We start from the raw sequence: 19,444 nt of genomic DNA on the forward strand, positions 1-19,444 counted from the left end.
ATTTGTGTCCGGGCCGAACAGGACACGCCCAGCCCGTGCAGGGCAGAGCCCTGCAAACCCAGGCCCGAAGACGGCCCGGCCCGACCCGAATAGATCTGAATTCTGTGCCCGGCTCGACCCGGCCCGGCCCGAATCTCGAGCCGGGCTCTAAGCGGGCCGGGCACATTTCGGGCCGAGCCGGGCCGAAACGGGCCGGGCACAAATCGGGCCGAAACGGGCCGGCCCAACTCGGCCCGAACACTGTGAAAGACGGATCGGAAACTAATGTTGGCAGCCTGTGTTAATCGTAATGTGTTTGGCATGGGCGGTGATTAGGGGGGGCAAAGGGGGGCAGTTGCCCCCGCACTTTTTTAAGTAACCAATTAATGTATATAGTTTCATTTGGAAATATAACGATTTTGTATGTGTTACTGATTAATAGGAAAAAATGCTGCCATATAATATTTGCTGTTGCGTGAATACGTATTGGTTGTCTTCCCGTGGAGTAAAGAAAGCTACAGTAATTGCGTTTTAATCGCCATAGAAAATAACCCCAAAAAATAACCTATTGGAGCACAATTTCAGCATACTTTCATTTCTTCTTACAAGGGCTCGATATGTTAGTGAGCCGCTTTGAAGCTAATCGAAAGAACATTATGCAAAAAAGTAGGGCCTATTTCACAAGTTATTCTTTAATTGCACAAAAATTGACAGTTCCTAAAATGTCTTTTCTTCTTTCTAAAGTAAGGAATATCGATTAAAAAGAGCGTGATAAGAAACAACTTCTACCTTTTCCATTGTTTTGTAGTGTAATATACGAGTGAAGTGTTGTGTTTAAGGATGTACGAGTGTATATACAATAAAATTTAGTAAATTGAACATAATTCTAGGTTTTAAGTTTATTTTGTATAACTGAAGTGTGGATTGTAAGTATTGTTGTGTTTTGATGTGTTCCAAGAAAGTGAAATATGCACCTAATGGCAACGAACATATTTCAAGAAGTTGCAAAAGCAAATATTTCTTTAAATGTCGTAGCATATGCTTGTAGTATTTACTGTCTTTCATTTTCTAAGAGTAATAACATACATTTAATATCATGTTTGGAATTAAATATTAAGTTTTTCATTAATCCTCAGTTTCAATATAACTTTTGCAAAACAAGCATCATTATTCATTACTATGATTAATATTATCCTTTCTATTTATTTGTTTTGCAAATTTATTAAATAATCTGATCACACAATTTTCCAGACAGAATTTTAAGATGTTCATGAGCAAGGAATCAAATCTCTTCTTACACTTTCGTTGTTTAAGAGTACAAAGGGCTAGTATCTACTTGCGTTGTTCTTCTCAATTTACTTAATAAACTATTATATACGATATACGGTATTTTAACTGAAAATATAGTATCCTATTAGTTATACAACCTTTCGTCAAACAAAATGTTAGAAACAACCAGGAAAACTAACATTTATATAAAATATTCAGATCATGTCTTGCCCCCTTACTTTTAACGTCCAACCGCCGCCACTGGTGTTTGGGAAATTAACTCTTTATTCAAGACTGTAAAGTACTGTACTTCTACTACTCTTATTACTACTACTACTGCTACTGCTATTATTATTATTATTATTATTATTATTATTATTATTATTATTATTATTATTATTATTATTATTATTATTATTATTATTATTATTATTATTATTCTACTACTACAACTGCTACGAGCGTCAGAGTTGACATGTCTGGTGGTACATACTTTACAATCTAAGTACAGAAAAAATCGAAGAAATACTAGTTATTATGGCCAGTCTGCGTAGTCTGGCCAGTAGAATGCATTCACATCTGGTGCTAGAGGTCGTCGGATCGATCCCTCCTCGTGTTATGTGAGCTTTGTTGTGGACAAAAATCGTGAGCGTGGGAGTTTTTGGATTAGACCGTTTTCGTCCACTGTCTTCATTCCACCAATTCATCCATCATCATTCATACGTCTTGAGCCGTAATTGCCTAAAGAACATATGAGAAAGTCAAGTCCTTGACCTACTAATTAGAATTTGTTCCGCTACATTAGACCACGGAGGCCGAAACCATGAACTGGCGTGTTCATAAGATTAGCGCAATTTGTAGTAATGTTCAATTAGCACGGCAGATTCCAAATCATATTACATGTTCCTGTATTCTTTATAATTCGATGCTACAATAATAATAACAAAAAACAATGATCAAATAAATCACCCAGACCCCAGGATCGATGAAATGTTCCTGGAACGGTGCGTAACAAGTAAATAACAGAGCTATATGACGGAATGCGAGGCAGTAAATCAAAACAAAATCCACACATATCATTGTTGATCAAAAAATACCTCAAAAGTCCCCTGAATGAAAAATGTATAGATATCAGCTATCAAAAATGCCTCTTAACGTCACATATAATAGAAGGGATAGTTGATATTAAGAAAATGAAAATATAAGGTTTCCTAAGAAACCAATAGTGCAAAATGAACATCGCTTTACTGTATGTCCTTGTACGCATCGAATAGCACGGAAACAGATTCAACAGTTTCAGGCTTTAGAGCATTTCTCCGTTCCTGAGTACTAAAATCTCTTTCAGTAGACGCACTAGAAGCAGGGATGACGAGATACTGACGCGTTAATTTACACAATTTTGGTAATGATTGTTCTTGTTGCTTCCACCACTGCAGTATATCTAGTTCTCTTACACATGATGACATGTTGAGGTAGATGTCTACTTCATCATCAAATTCACCAGAGACTGAATGTCGATCTTCCCAATCCATTAGTTTATTCTTCTTGGTAGGTGGTTCCAAGTTATGCCAACTAGCCTAAAGGAGACGATGGTGAGAAATAAATGAAATAGTGGAGTAAATAAAGTGGAAGGAAACAGGAGAACGCCGCGAACCCCCCACACGGTGTTTGTCCACCACAAAGTTCACTTGGCGAGAGCTCGGATCAAACCAGGGACCCCATACACCAGAGGTGAACGCTCAACCGCTGAGCCACCGATCCAGGAACACCTAATCGACCCTGGCGATTTGGTGATTTATTTGATCATTATATTTTGTTATATTTGTAGCATCATACTATAAACAATACATGAACATGTAACACCATTCGATATTTGCCTTGCTAATTGAACATTACTACAAATTGCACTGATCTTATGAGCACGCCAGTTTATGGTTTTGCCCTCCGTGGTCCAATGGTAGCGTACCAAATTCTACTTACTAGGTCAAGTACTTGACTTTACCATACGTTCTTTAGGTAACTACAGCTCAGGCTGAATGGATGATGATGGGATGAATTGGTGGAAAGAAAACAGTGGGAGGAAGCGGGACCACCCCAGGAACTCCCATGCACACGATGTTTGTCCACAACAAAGCTCACATAGCATGAGCAGGGATTGATCCGACGACCTCTAGCACCAGATGTGAGTGTTTTTTCTATTGAGCCACTATTCTCCCTCGTAGATCAAACATCGGTTCACATTCTACGCAGACCGGCCATAACTAGCATTTCTCAATTTTATTCTGTACTTAGAAGGTAAATTCGGTACCATCAGACATGTCAACTCTGACGCGAAGTCGTAGCACTTGTAGTAGTATTAGCAGTGGTCATAGTAGTAATAGTAGAAGTAGTAATAGTATTACCAGTACATCACAGTCTTGAATAAAGAGTCAGTTTCCCAAACACATTACGATTAACATAGGCTGACAGTAAGACCGTACAAACACGGCAAAAATAGAGGTAGTGGAGGACATTAAAAAAACAAGTAGGCTGACAACATTAGTTTCCGAACCGTCTTTCAGGCTATCGGGCCGGCCCGGTTCGGCCCGATATGTGCTCGGCCCGATTCGGCCCGATATGTGCTCGGCCCGATTCGGCCCGAAATGTGCCCGGCCCGGTCCAGTTTGATATTACTTGAAACGGGTCGGGCCGGGCCGGGCACCGGGCCGAATCGGGCGCGCCCGGCCCGTGCAGGGCTCTGATTCATATCCACTGCAAACGCTGTTTTTGTTCCATTTTGACTTTTATTTTAGTACTCAGACGAGAATTGTGTTCTATGTCTTAATTTTCTGCATTCTTTCACATATGGAAACATTCGTTTACGTATCTAAATGTTTCATTACGTATGGAGAGCTAAATGACAAACAGGCATGTGCTGATATTAATACAAAGTTTCCAAATATTGAATTATTAAGTATTTCAATCAATGTTGCTTTTTTATACAATTAATAACAAGTCTTATTATATTTAAAAGAGGAAAAACACATCTGCAAAATTTCTCCCGATTGCAAAGGTTGACTTCGAGGTTCGAACCTGGTTTACTTTTTCCCGAAGATACCCGAAGCTGGACTTAGAAAATTTTTTCCTTAAAATAGCAATAAAGAATGCCCTCGACCTTTGAGACAACATGTACCTTTCGGGAGTCAACTTTCAAAAGTTTGGTGTGGGTTCTTTTGCCCCATAAAACTGTTTTTCTGCAGAAAATAAAAAAAGCATTCCTTTATTTTTTTGCGTATTTGTCCATACAAAAAGTTTCGTTGGAATTCTTCGTGGCCTTTACACACATATGACATACTGTTACCAGCATTTTTTATATTTTGTGATCAAAGGTTTGGAGGGGTCCGAGCCCCCTAACCGTTTTTCTCAGAAAAATACGAAACCCGTTTGCCCTCAATTTAAACCTACAATATCTGTGCAATATTTGATTCGATTTGGTTCACTTCTTCGCGTCTTTCGGGCGTCAATTTTTAAAATTTATGGTGGGTCTCTTGCCGCCTAAAACCGTTTTCCCGCAGATCATAAAAAACCCGTATTCCTTTATTTTTGCGTATTGTCCATACAAAAGATTGTGTTGCAATTCTTCATGTCCTTTACACACATCTGACATACTAGCACTTTTCATATTTCGTGATCAAAGGTTTGGAGGGGTCGGCGCCCCACGCTTCCGTTTTCCCCAGGAAAATACGAAACTCGTATTCCCTCATTTTATGTTTACAATATCTGTGCACAATTTAATTCACTTCGTCTCACTTCTTCTTGCCTTTCGGGCATCAACTTTCAAAACTTTGGGTGGGTTCTTTTGCCCCCTACAACTGTTTCTCCGCAGAAAATAAAAAAACATATTCCTTTATTTTTTGCGTATTGTCCATACAGAAAGTTTCTTTGGAATTCTTGGTGGGCTTCACACACACCTGACAATCTGTTACTAGCACTCTTGATATTTCGTGATCAAAGGTTCCGAAGAGTCAGGGCCCCAACTAACCGTTTCTTTTTTTTAGGTAAATACGAAACTCGTATTCCCTCGTTTTATGTCTACAATATTTGTGCAAAATTTCATTCACTTCCGTTTACTTTTTGGCGTCAAATTTCAAAATTTTGGGATGGGGTCTTTTGCCCCATAAAACCGTTTTTCCGCAAAAATAAAAAACCCGTATTCCTTTGTTTTCAGTGCATTGTCCATACAAAAGTTTCGGTGCAATTCTTCATGTCCTATACACACATTTGACATACTGTTAGTAGCACTTTTGATTTTTCGTTATCAAACGTTTGGAGGGGTCGGCGCTCCACCCGACTGTTTTCTCTAGAAAAATACGAAACCGGTAACCTCATTTTCTGTCTGCAATATCTGTGCAAATTTCATTTACTTCGGCTCATTTCTTCTTTTCTTTCGGGTGTCAACTTCAAAATTTTGGGTGAGAGATTTTGACCCCTAAAACAGTATTCCGCAGAAAATAAGAAACCAGTATTCATTTATTTTTTTTGGTTATTTTGTATACACAATGTTTCGTTGCAATTCTTCATGTTCTTTACACACATCCGACATACTGTTACTAGCGCTTTTGATATTTCGTGATCAAAGGTTTGGAGGGGTCGGTGCCTCACCCAACCTTTTTCTTCAGCAAAATACGAAACTCATATCCTCATTTTACGTCTGTAATATCTGTGCAGAATTTCATTTACCTCGGCTAATGTCTTTTTACCTTTCTGGCGTCAACTTTTAAAATTTTGGATGGGGTCTTTTGCCCCCTAAAACCGTTTCTCGCAGAACATTAGAAACTCATGTTCCTTTATTTTTTGCGTATTGTCCATACAAAAAATTATGTTGCAATTCTTCGTGTCCTTTACACATATCTCAAATGCTGTTACTAGTACTTTTGATATTTCGTGATCAAAATGTTTGAAGGAGTCCGTGCCTCACCCAACCCCCTTCTCCAGGAAAATACGAAACCCGTATTCCCTCGTTTTAAGCCTTCATTATCTGTGCAATATTTCACTCACTCCGGTTCACTTGTTCTGACCTTTCCAGCTTCAAATTTAAAATTTTGGGGTGGGTTGTTTTGCCCCATAAAACAGTCTTTCCGCAGAAAATAATAAACCCGTATTCCTTTATTTTTTGCGTATTGTCCATACAAAAAGATATGTTGCAATTCTTCATGTCCTTTACACACATCTCAGATACTGTTACTAGTACTTTTGATATTTGGTGATCAAAGGTTTGGAGGGGTTGGCGCACTACGGAACCGTTTTCCCCAGGACAATACGAAACCCGTATCCTCATTTTACGTCTGCAGTATCTGTGCACAATTTAATTCACTTCGGCTCACTTCTTCTTGCCTTTCGGGATTCAACTTTCAAAAGTTTGGGTGGGGCTATAGCCTTTAAAACCGTTTTCCCGCAGAACATAAAAAACCCGTATTTCTTTATTTTTTGCGTATTGTCGATACGAAATGTTTCTTTGGAATTCTTCATGTCCTTTACACACATCTGACATACTATTAATAGTACTTTCGATATTTCGTGATCAAAGGTTTGGAGGGGTCGGCACCCCACGCTTCCGTTTTCTCAAGGAAAATACGAAACCCATACCCTCCCATTTTATGCCTACAATATCTGTGCACAATTTCGTTCACTTCGGCTCAATTCTTCTTACCTTTCGGGCATCAATTTTCAAAATTTTGGGGTGGGTTCTTTTGCCCACAAAATAATTTTTCCGCATAAAATAAGAAACAAGTATTCATTTTCTTTTTGCGTATTCTCCATACACAATGTTTCGTTGCAATTCTTCATGTCCTTTACAGATATCTGACATACTGTTACTAGCGCTTATGAAATTTCGTGATCAAAGATTCGGAGGAGTCCGTGCCATACTTAACCGTTTTTTTTTTTTAGGTAAATGCGAAACCCGTATACCCTCATTTTATGTCTACAATATCTGCGCAAAATTTTATTCACTTCGGTTCACTTTTTCTTCCCTTTCGGTGCCAAATTTCAAAATTTTGGGGTGGGGCCTTTTGCCCCATAAAACCATTTTTCCGCAAAAATGAAAAACCCGTATTTTTTGTTTTCAGCACATTTCCCACACAAAAAGTTTCGTTGAAAGTCTTCATTTCCTTTACACACATCTCACATACTATTAATATTATTTTTGATTGTTTGTTATCAATCGTTTGGGAGGGTCGGCGCCCCACCTAACTGTTTTCTCTAAGAAAATATAAAACCCTTATTCTCATTTTACGTCTGCAGTACTTGTGCAAATTTCATTCACTTCGGCTCATTTCTTCTTGTCTTTCGGGTGTCAACTTTCAAAATTTTGGGAAGGAGCCTTTGACTCCTAAAACAGTTTTTCCGCAGGAAATAAGAAACTCGTATTGATTTATTTTATGGTTATTTTCCATACAAAATGTTTCGTTGCAATTCTTCATTTCCTTTACACACACCTCACTGTTACTAGTACTTTTGATATTTCGTGATCAAAACTTTGGAAGGGTTCGTGCCCTTTCCAACAGTTTTTTCCAGGAAAATACGAAACCCGTATTCATTCATTTTACGTTTACAATATGTGTGCACAAGTTCATTCATTTCGATTCACTTGTCCTTGCTTTTCGTTCGTCAACTTTCAAAATTTTGGGTGGGTGCTTTTCCCCGTAAAACCATTTTTACGCAGAAAATAAAAAAAAACAGTATTCGTATGTTTTTCGCATATTATCCATACATTAAGTTTCGTTGCAATTCTTCATGTTCTTTAGACACATCTCACATACTGTTACTAGCACTTTTGATATTTCGTGATCAAATGTTTGGAGGGGTCCGTGCCTCACCGAACCTTTTTTTGCAGGAAAATACGAAACCCGTATTTCCTCATTTTAAACCTACGACATCTTTGCAATATTTCACTCATTTCGGTTCACTTCTTCTTATCTTTCTCGCGTCAACTTTAAAATTTTGGGGTTGGTTCCGCAGAAAATAAAAAAAACGTATTCCTTTATTTTCTGCGTATTGTCCATACAAAAAGTTTCGTTGTAATTCTTCATGTCCATTACACCCATCTGACATTTGTTACTAGTACTTTTGATATTTCATGATCAAATGTTTGGAGGAGTCCGCGCCCTACCCAGCCGTTTTTTAAAGGAAAATAAGAAACCCGTATTCCCTCATTTTATGTTTATAATATCTGTGCAGAATTTCATTCAGTTCGGTTCACTTCTTCTTACCTTTCGGACGTCAAATTTCAAAATTTTTCGTGGGGGCTTTTGCCCCCTAAAACTGTTTTCCGCAGAACATTAAAACCTCGTATTCCTTTATTTTTTACGTGTTGTCCATAGAAAAAGTTTCGTTACAATTCTTCATGTCCTTTACACACATCTGACATACTGTTACAAGCATTTTTGATATCTCGTGATCAAGGGTTTGGAGGGGTCCGTGCCCCACCCTACCGTTTTTTTTCCAGGAAAATATGAAGCCTGTATTCCCACATTTTACGTCTGCAATATCTGTGCACAATTTTATTCACTTGGGTTCAGTTATTCTTGCCTTTCGCGTGTCAATTTTCAAAATTTTGGGTGAGTCTTTTATATTAAACCTTAACTTTATGTAACTTTTTCTTTTTTAAAATTCTTTTTTTGGGGGGAGAAGGAGAGAAATGTTTTTTCTGATATGTGTCTTTTGCCATTCATCTTTTTTGAACTGCTTAAGTAAGATCATTTTGTAACTTTTGATGTCATCCAACTCCGTCACGATAATAAAATTGTCATTCTTAACAATTTGTTTTATTTCCTTATTTTTCAGTTTGCCACACTGATATATTTTTAACAAAATTGAGGTTTGGTCCAACGCCTTTCGAATTCGGAACCAACCCAACCGCCGAGCTTTTTGGGTTGCCTGCTATTGCAGGAAAACGAGAATTGCAGGTGGTAATGCACTTTTGGAGTCGTGTATACATTTTGAAACGAAATAAATGAGACTTACCTTGAATTCTTTGTCTACGTAGAGACTAGATAATAGACAACGTCCTAAACAAGTTTCAGATCTGAAAGCTACGTACTTGATTTTTTGGAAAGTTTTAAACATTGCGAATTTTCGAAAATCGTGTATTTTCACCATCAAATATCTTAGGGACAGAAAAAAATGCACAAAATTGACGATAGTTGCGCAGTAAAAAGTTAGTAAAATTGCATCACTGAGACTATAAGTTGTTGCAGTGATGTGAAATTCACTATTTTAAAAACTGAACAGATGTGCAGATTTTGTGTTGATATAGTAGGGGAAAGTTGTACAAAGTATATTTTATATACTTTAGTACATAAAACCAAAACTATCAATGATAAAATTGTTAAATGTAAATCAAAACATTCAGGGGAATGTTGGCTACCATGAAACAGGCCTTTTTGTATCATAAGAACGTTTATTTTAACAAAAAATCAGGGAAACTGAAAAAGGGTGAAAGACCCCGTTTTATACTACTAGTCGGGTAAAATGGGGTTGCCTTTAAAAACTTACCAAAAACTTTCAAAACTTACAAATATATTGTGCTTAAAACTTTTTACATCTTGTTTACAACTTGTTTATATCTTATACACGTATCTAGTTTACAAATATCTTGTTTATAATTAATCAAAAAAGAAATAAAAATGAGATTTTCGTACTAAATAAAACTAATTAGAAATAAAATACTTTTGTCTAGTAAACAACAATTTAAACTTTACGTGCTACAAAAGTCACAAACAGATATATCATCCTTTTCGTCCATGTTAGAACAGGCATCGTGTGCCCACCCATTGCAGACAGAACACCTAATCCACCCTTCTTTTGCTTTTAAATGACTATAGAGTCCGTTGCAAAAAGACACAAGCCACATCAGAATTCTCTTCCGACTATGAAGATAGTATTGTTTCCGTCTTGAGTTTAATTTTCTTTGATTTCGGATCTCTAAGAGTATAACCCGTATCAGACAAGATCTCACTTTTCATTCCAATACGCTTGCTCACTTTTCGTTCTTTACTAGTAGATCCTAGGATTAGCCTTATTTAGCAAACTTTCTGTAGATTTTTTTTTTTAAATTTCTTCCTTTCGTTTTTCTTCTGCTTCCAATTCAACTTTGTATGATGAGGAAGTGAGAACTACCGTCTTACCCCTTCTTTTATTATTTTTATGTTTCTTAACTCTGTTCAACTCTTTAGGTGAAGGTATGAGCAATTTTGATGAAATGCGAAAACTTGAAAAACTTTCAATCGGATCCCAATTAATCCCAGATACTGAAGGTTGAGAAAGTTTAACATTTTTATGTCGGAGAAGTGGCAGCCGCATACGTGGTGTGTTGAGATAGTTCTGCAGCTTGTGGCAGGACACAAATGGGCACAGAGGTAGAAAGTTGAGAAAGCTCAGCAGTTGTTGTCGATCCGCATGGTCTTTTGGTCTTCTCAGATAGAGTGAATAAGTGATCAGTAAATGCATCTCTGTTTAAGGGGTATATTCCAGGTTTCTTAAAGCAATTTACTGCCGTTTACACTGAAGCTGCTTTACAAAAGCTACATTGAAGAGTTTTTCCGACTTGATAAATGGTTACTTTCCGGCCAGGATGATTTATCAACCATTTCCTTACTTCTCCAGAATAGTAGTTACTTAGAGGTGCCATGAAACTAACATCCAGAGGTTGTAATCTGTGGGATGTGTAGTGGAAAGCAGAACAAAATTACATTCCTTTTATTTGCTAGATTACATCAGTTATAAGCTCTTGACATGTTAATTGTGACCGTCTAATAGAAGCAGCACATGTTTCTCAGAAGTAGGATTTGCGAACTCTACCAAAAATTTTCCTTATTAATCCAGCCACTCTCGTGATACACAACAAATAAACCAAGAGGTGCATCATCCATCAACATATGATTTTCTCTTTTCCTTCGGAAAACAAATACGGCAGGCACAAAATTACCAGTCGCGTTTATATATTTTTTTGTAGTTACTAAAACCCCTTTTTCAGATCATGTCAAAGCACCTACTTGTTTTTTTTTCTTCCACAAAGAGCGCAAGCACTTTAGACGCCTTATTGGGTACCATCATGATGCCTGTCTCGTTAACATTATAAATATCATTCGGAGAGAAATGATATTGTTCATTAAAAAAAAAAACTCCAATAGATCAAATACTTTTTGACAGTCTCGCGATTAAACCCTTTTGCCCTAACCATAGATGTCTTCTCAGGATCACGCGAAGAAAGGTTAGGGTGTCTCAGGGAAAACCGTAAAGCCAGTATTTTCCAGCAATCTTCTTGTCCCTGTTAAACGAGTGGGAAATACGGTTCGCTTCAATTAACTCGAACGCAAGAGATCGTAAATCGTATAGTGTCAGGCCAAAAAGACTTTCTTCTAGTGTTAGTATGTGCTGGACTGTAATACGCAGCCTCAAGGGGACTGTAATACACGAACTACAAGTAAATTGTAATGATGTTACATGTCGTCTAAAATGGAGACGTCCCCAATTTGGACTACCTTCTATGTCCCCGTTTTGGCAGAATGCGACATACATGGAAAAACATGGCTTCCCTATGCTCATAGGTTATATAACCCAATGAGTGAAACGTGTAAACAATAGCTAAATATAATGAATACATTAGTGTATTTACCAAATTTATTTCTACATGTAATCAGGGAGTAAGTAAAATAGTTGAAAGGCGACACATCGAAAACTATTTCGCCAAAACCTTCAAAGCAACCCTAATAGCATGTTAGTTTGCAGCAAGTCTTTCACTATGTTTGATTTTAACTTGCTGGACTTTCCGTGCACTGTACACCTGCTGCAGGCTTTTGAAAGTTACCCGCATATGTCGTAATTTGATTTTCACTTGCTAGATTTTACTTGCCTCGGAGGCTTGCTGCAACTTTGTAGCAAGTGTGTCAGTTCCAGTTTCTACCAACAGGTGGCACAAAAGTCTAATCTTAGAAATCTCCCCGCCAGGCCGCCATTTGTAGTAGGTGCGAAGTGTGTGAAGCATTAAAACAAGTGGGTAATTAAGATAATTACGTAAGTATCCACTATGTAAAGATAATTTATATTTTAAACGTGTATTGTTTGACAAAGTTGTTGAGAAAAATATACTGTATGTTCGTATACAGTAAAATGCTTGCTGCAGGCTTGCTATGCTAACTTCCACACACTTGCAGTAGACTCGCAATGCAAGTATATACCTGCAGAAGACTTACTACATTTACTTGCTGATGACCTGCTGTAGAGTTGAGTTGAGTTGATTTTGAGTTTAACGTCCCTTTTCAGCAGCGAGGCTATATGAGACGTGGACCTACTGATTAACGTGGAATCCGAACCACATGAGCTCCCGCCGGGAATCGAACCCGGGTCTCCCGCGCCAAAGGCGCGTACGCTAACCGCTTAGACACGGAGGAGCTCTGACCTGCTGTAGACTTGTAATGCAAGTATATACTTGCAGAAGACTTACTACAAACTTGCTGGGGACTTGCAGTGCAAGTGGTATCCTTGCAGAGACTTGCTTTCAACCTATACAAACTTGGTGCCAAGTTGTTGTGCACTTGCAGTGCAAGTGATATGCTTCCAGAGACTTGCGTCAAACCTGCACTAACTTGCTGCCGACCTACTGTGCACTTGCAGTGCAAGTGGAAACTTGCAGTAGGCTTGCTGTGCAAGTAAAATCCTTGCAGAAACTTGCTTTGCAAACTTCCATACACTTGCACTGCAGGCGTACTGCAAGTTCGAAGAGCGTCAACTAGGAATTTTGCATTAAACTTACATCAAACTTGCATCACAAGTCTGCTGCAAGTTTGCCAGACTTGAATTGCAAATCTGCTGCAAGTTTGTTGCAAGTCATTTTTGCTATCTGGGAATACACAACCGCACTAACTGTACAGTGATGTTTTTATTCCTGCCCAAAATGGTGTAATCGGTGTATTGAACAATAATGCATAGCCTTGCCGCTGTAAGCAGCGCCAATCATGTAGAAACATCATGTCCCCGTTTGAACTTCCGTCCCCGTTTTATACAACTCTCCCCTATCTCAGGCATACAATTTATCTGTTTCATCAGAAGTGCAGTCAAACAGCAAGAAATTGGAGATTTGCTACTTGTAAAACAATTATTAATACCAGATCATATCATAGATTTGTACCTCTGACGAAAACACAAATCACATGTTATGAATACTCACAATCAAATGAATGTACTGATTGCAGTACTTCAGTACTTCCGGAACACAGCATGTTGTCATTTGCATCTAATGATACCGTAGCCTGTATTTATGACAGAAATGGTAGATTGAAAGAATTGAAGACATCAGTCAGGAAAATAACGATCTTGTTGATCACTTTTTCCATCCCCATGGCCCAAGAACCTCTTTTAAACTATGTACGAATGACAGTGTGGGTGCCAATCACTAAGGTTCGCCGGAATCTCACATCCACCGACTTTACAACTCCTACAGGTCGTACTTTCAATTATCAGTGTCAAACTCTGTACACAAGTTAGTCAACTATTTACCTCACTCATGTCTACAGCAGCGCTGTAGGCAGAAAAGAAATAAGAGACAACTTTCGTTTTTTGTGCAAGATATGATTCATAAATTATGCATACTTTACCCGTTTAACATTACTGTCGTGTTATTTTGACTTTTCCTACGAAGTTTATATTCACTCCAATGGCGCTTCATGATATTAAGTCCCAGTGAAGAAAAACATTATAACTCAGAAACTACTCCAGTCTCAGTGATACAATTGTACAAACTTCTTACTGCACAACTATCGTCTATTTTGTGCAAATTTGGGATTTTTCACTTGTGTCCTTCCTCATATTTGATGGTGAAAATTCACGATTTTCGAAAATTCGCAATGTTTAAAAATTTCCAAAAGATCAAGTATAAAGCTCTCAGATCTGAAACTTGTTTATGACGTTGTCTATTATCTAGTCTCTATGTAGACAAAGAATTGAAGCTGAGTTCTCATTTATTTCGTTTCAAAATGTACATTCCAAAATGGCAATTTCTAGGTTTCCAACCTCAATGTCTAGAGCTTCTTTTCACCACGTTCTGAAGCACGTTTCAATGGACACAGAACAAAGAATATTGTCCATTCCATTATCTTTTATATGGTTTTTGTTTGAACTCATTATCATTAAAACCTACGAAGTTACAGTGTTTAATGGAATGCACTAAAAATTTCAAAATGCGTTCAGACATCTATACAAAATGGCCGCTACGACAAAATCTGCGCGGCTAAAGAAATAAATGAATACCCGTTTTCAACTCCCTAAATGTGGTACAAACTTAGGTAAAAAATTAATAAAAAACTAAATTTTGTCAGCAACCATCATTAGTCGATTTCATTTGGATTGGCCCATATGAGAATAACAAATATATAACTAACACCAAATAGTTATAATAATAATAACAGCGAAAGATACAACGACAAAAGAGAAAAAGCAATAAAAAGCCAGAATAAAAGAGAAAATGCAGCAACAATAAATAACAGAACATAGGACTAAATACCTCAGAGAACGTGAGCAGTAGTAAAAGCGTGCATAAAAGCAAGTACACGCTCAAAAATATTTCACAGAAGATGCAAACTGAGATGCTCTCTCAGATCTGAGTATTCAGGACATTCAACAAGAATGTGCCGAATACTCAATGGGACAGTATATTCCTCACAATACGAACAATTCAAACCACGCAGCAAATAACTATGCGTCAGATGAGAGTGTCCGGTACCCAAACGCGTTAGGAGCACTTCATCTCGGCAACTAGGGCGAGAGGATGTGTACCACTTTCTAAAAAGTGGCTTAATTGCGTGAAGTTTATTTTTATTTGAATGATCCCAATCTGCTTGCCAACGAGACCGCATCAAGGTGTGGAAATAGCTGTGGAGATAGGAGCGAGGAATACTGCTCCAATGCAACTTCGGCCAAGGTGGCTTGCTTGGCAGTCAACACGTTCGTTTCCCCGAATCCCGTTATGAGCCGGTACCCAGCAGACAAAAACGACGATACAACCCTGTTGCTCTAGTTGATGGCATCTCACAAGAATGTCTTGAAAGCGGGCGTGCTTACTGAAGACATTCTGTAGCCTCATAACTATGTTTCAGTGCAAAATCACCACACGACGTAACGAAAGCATAAGCGCATGATCGAGGGCAGGGTTAATTGGAGTTAATTCAGCAGTACATACTGAATACAGGCGATGCAAACTAAATTTTGAGCTGCCCTCCTCGGTGACAAAAGGCACAGCCAATGGAAATCCCATCCTTACAAAGAACTGTCCGTATAAACACATTAAAATCGGGCTATAACAAGGCTGCAAACTCCTGCTGGTATGCCTGAGAAATAGTGTGCTGTTTAGAGTGCGAGGACAAGCGTAAATCAAGGCCTGGTGGACAAAGCAGCCATGGTGGGACAGTTCAAAATTGATTTGATTTTTGAGTTCAACGTCCTTTCAGCAGCGAGGCTATATGAGACGGAACCTAGTGATTAACGTGGAATCCGAACCACATGAGCTCCCGCCGGGTCTTCCACGCCAAAGGCGCGTACGCTAACCGCTTAGCTACGAAGGAGCTCAGCTCAAAATTGAAGCAACGAAAAAGGGACCATACGAAATCGTCACCGAGAAAACCCTCACACGCACGGACGACATGCAGTGCGAGGACGTGAAGCATACCGCTGGTAAATCTGCCCACCAAGGAAAGAAAATAGACAGGGATAATCAGGAGTACAGCTCACATGCGCAGCATAATTGAGAACTCTCCCACGACGAAATGTTAACGAAGGTTCGTTAGCCTCGCATAAAGGCATGAAACAGGACTAGTACGGAAGGCGCCAGTAGCTAGTCGAATACTTAGGTGATGGACTGTGTCAAGTTGTCTCAGCAGAGAAAAGCAAGCACACATGAGTAGTACAGCCATTTTCTAACTTGGATCGGGTTAAATTACGGTATAAACGGAGCAGAAAAATACGACCAGCATCCCACGTGCTGTGGGAGAGGACACTATAAAGAAATTTAGAGAGCGGAGAAAGAGTATTTAAGATGATGAATGTGCGGTGACCAAGTTAGTCGACGATCAACGAGCAGACCCAGAAAATGGATCGTATCACCGAGCGACAAACGAGTGGAGGTCCGGGTTTATAAGGCAAGTGCGTTGGCGGCAGTAGTAAATACATTGAAATTGCTCAGCAGAAAAGTGAAATTATGTCCTCGTTTCACCATCGAACAGGACTATCTAGAGGCAGTTGAAGCTTTCCAGTAATGCTGCGGTATGGGGAGTAACAATAAATTAAAATGTCAACATAAAACAGACCACGGATAGGAGCCTGGAACAGTGAAAGAACACTGTTGACGACAACAGCAAACAATGTGACATTAGTTCACTGTCTTGTGGTACATCATTTTCTTTGGCAAAGCGCTCTGAAAGACTAGATCCCACACACATTCGAAAATGTCATTCACAATAAATTGAGCCACATGTCCGCGAAGACACAGCTATATAATTGTTTCAATATACCGTAACGCCAAGTGGTGTCATACGCCTTCTCTCAGTCGAAAAAAATGCAACAAGATGTTCCCCGTTGAGAGAAACATAATGAATTTGCCCATCAAGATGAGCAAGCTTGTTTGTAGTGATTCGGAAAGAGCTAAATCCACTCATAGTTGCTCAAGCGCCGTCGCGACGCATGCATTAGAAATGAAGCCACCCTCTCAGCTCCACCCTCTCCCGACGACGATTGACCACTACATGGAGGAGGATGTGAGCCCAGGAACGAGTACGCACAAACATCAACGCGAATAGTGAGCACGAGCTCCACTGAAGATAATGAACTGAGCCCAAATGAGTGTAAGCCTCACTGACGTTAGTGAGCCAAAGCCCAGTTACAGGTGGCACGCACGAGCCCAATTCAGATTAGTAAGCCCAAGCAAGCGCGTGCCCGCACAAAATTAAAGAGCGGAGTTCCAAGGTAATTAGTAACTACAAGCTTCATGGAAAGATTGAGCTGGAGCCCGAGTAAGCGAAAACCTCAACGAGAATAGTGAGCGCAAGCTCCACTGAAGGTAATGAACCTGAACCCAAATGAGCTTGAGCCTAGTGGTGTAAATAGAAAAAAAAAAAAAAAAAACGGTTCGTATTTTTTCAGAAATTTACGTTTTTTTAGAAAAAAAAAACATTGCCTCTCGTTTTTTTTTCCTAACTTTCGTTTTTTTAAAATAGTCATTTGTAATACATTTTAAGTCTATTTAAGTATGAAATATTTTTATGTAGGTGTAATTACCGTAAAATGCAACATAAATTATACGCTACAAATATTTTACAATTTACATGAATACCATACCTATTAACAATTCGGGTTTCAGTAGTTTTCATCAATATCAACTAAGAAATAAAAGTAGAAATGAAATTTTGTTTTTTCGTGAAAGCAGGCCTTTAATAAGTACAAAAATAATGTCACGAACAGTATAAAATTCAAATAACTTGTCTAAAGGTAAAAACTAATACTAATTTGCCTAATAGTATTTTTCTAAATGTCATATATAAATAATTTGTCGATTAGATATATATGATACGCAGAGCCGGCTCTACCATATATGCAACACGTGCATTTGCGTGGAGCGGCAAGCTTGGATGGTCCGGCAAAATCTGTCATAAGTATATTATTTAAATTAAATATTTCTTGTTGGAAACAGACTTCATGATGATGGTAGTTACATTTACTAAGCTGACCCTCTATTTGAATACTACATTCATAAATTATGTTTAGGTTGCATTAGATTAAGGCCACATGGATAATGCTAAAGCAAATGGTCGAATAAATCCGAGCACAAATTGCTTGATTGTTGCCAAATGCAAGAATTCAATTCTCGAATAGTAGTGAATATCTGTTCCATTTACTAAGTTATCACAGTTTTGATATGAAACTAGTCTTGTTTTTGTCAGAAACAAGTTCCTTATCATTGAAGATAGAAACAAGTTTTTTTTTAAAAAAAAAAATGTTAGATGTAGAAGAAAAATCAAGAAATAAAGATAAAAGAGCTAGTTGCACTGGAATTGCAAACTGATACATTGAGATTGAAGCTCGATAGTGAATTCTATAAAAAGAATTACCATCTTTCCTCTGTAGGTGTGTTTGCTTTATCTTTCACTAACATAATAGATTAATATTTAAAGAAAAAAACAGACACAACGGGATTGCATTTTTAGTAAGTATTTAAGCCTTTCTGAATGCGACTGCACTTACCCTCACCTTTGTTGTTCATGCTGGAGTAGCATACTTAAAATCATGACTTTTAAGATTTGATCTTTCTGGAGAAAGGGGAGGCGGTAAATTATGCCATTGCACGGGGTGACAAATTGACTAGGACTGGCCCTCATGATATGTATATACAAGACATGAATATAGGATGGCTCAATTTGAAGTAATGCTGGGTGTTTCAAAATTAATATTAGGGATTTGAAACTTTGTAGTATCTATTAGAATTAACTTACAATTATAAATATTATATCAAATGAAAGAGCAACTCAAACAGTTTTGTACGCACGCATGTACATGCATTGTTTATTCTGTCTGCCGTTAGAAAGAGCAAGTAGCAAAGATGAAGACTTGAGAGCAGAAAGCTTTCTGTGTTTTAATAAAGTCTGAACCTGTACAGTGCAACCGTCTGTGTGAAGAATATTAAGGAGACGCTTTCAACTGCGTCTTTATCGTTTGCAGTTGCTACAGGTCTAAAACCTACAGACTACGGTTTACGTGCCAATTTCGCAAGTGAAATATTGCTGCATAACAATAAAGATTTTCTGGATCTTGTCGTCTTCAGTGATAAATCGACCTTTCACCTAAGAGCTAATGTAAGCACTCATAATGTTTTCATCTGGCCGTCAGCAAATCCTCAGAGATGGTACAATTGAAACGAGACTCCCCTAAATTGAATGTGTTTTGTGCCATATGGCGGAAAGTTTATGGGCCTCGCATATCGACTAGATGTGTGCCGTGTGACGAATGAATCTCACATTGAACACTTGTAGCAAAGATTGTTTGAGGTGCTCTTTTACTTGATGCATTGCTTATAATTGTACGTAAAATGTAATAAGTACTACGAAGACTTAAACCCCAAAATTTATTTTGAAACACCCTACATTTCTCAGCAACAATGTTGGAACTAAGATGT

This window comes from Thermobia domestica, chromosome 13, assembly GCF_964235325.1.
Source record: "Thermobia domestica chromosome 13, izTheDome1.hap1.1, whole genome shotgun sequence".
Lineage (NCBI taxonomy): Eukaryota > Metazoa > Arthropoda > Insecta > Zygentoma > Lepismatidae > Thermobia > Thermobia domestica.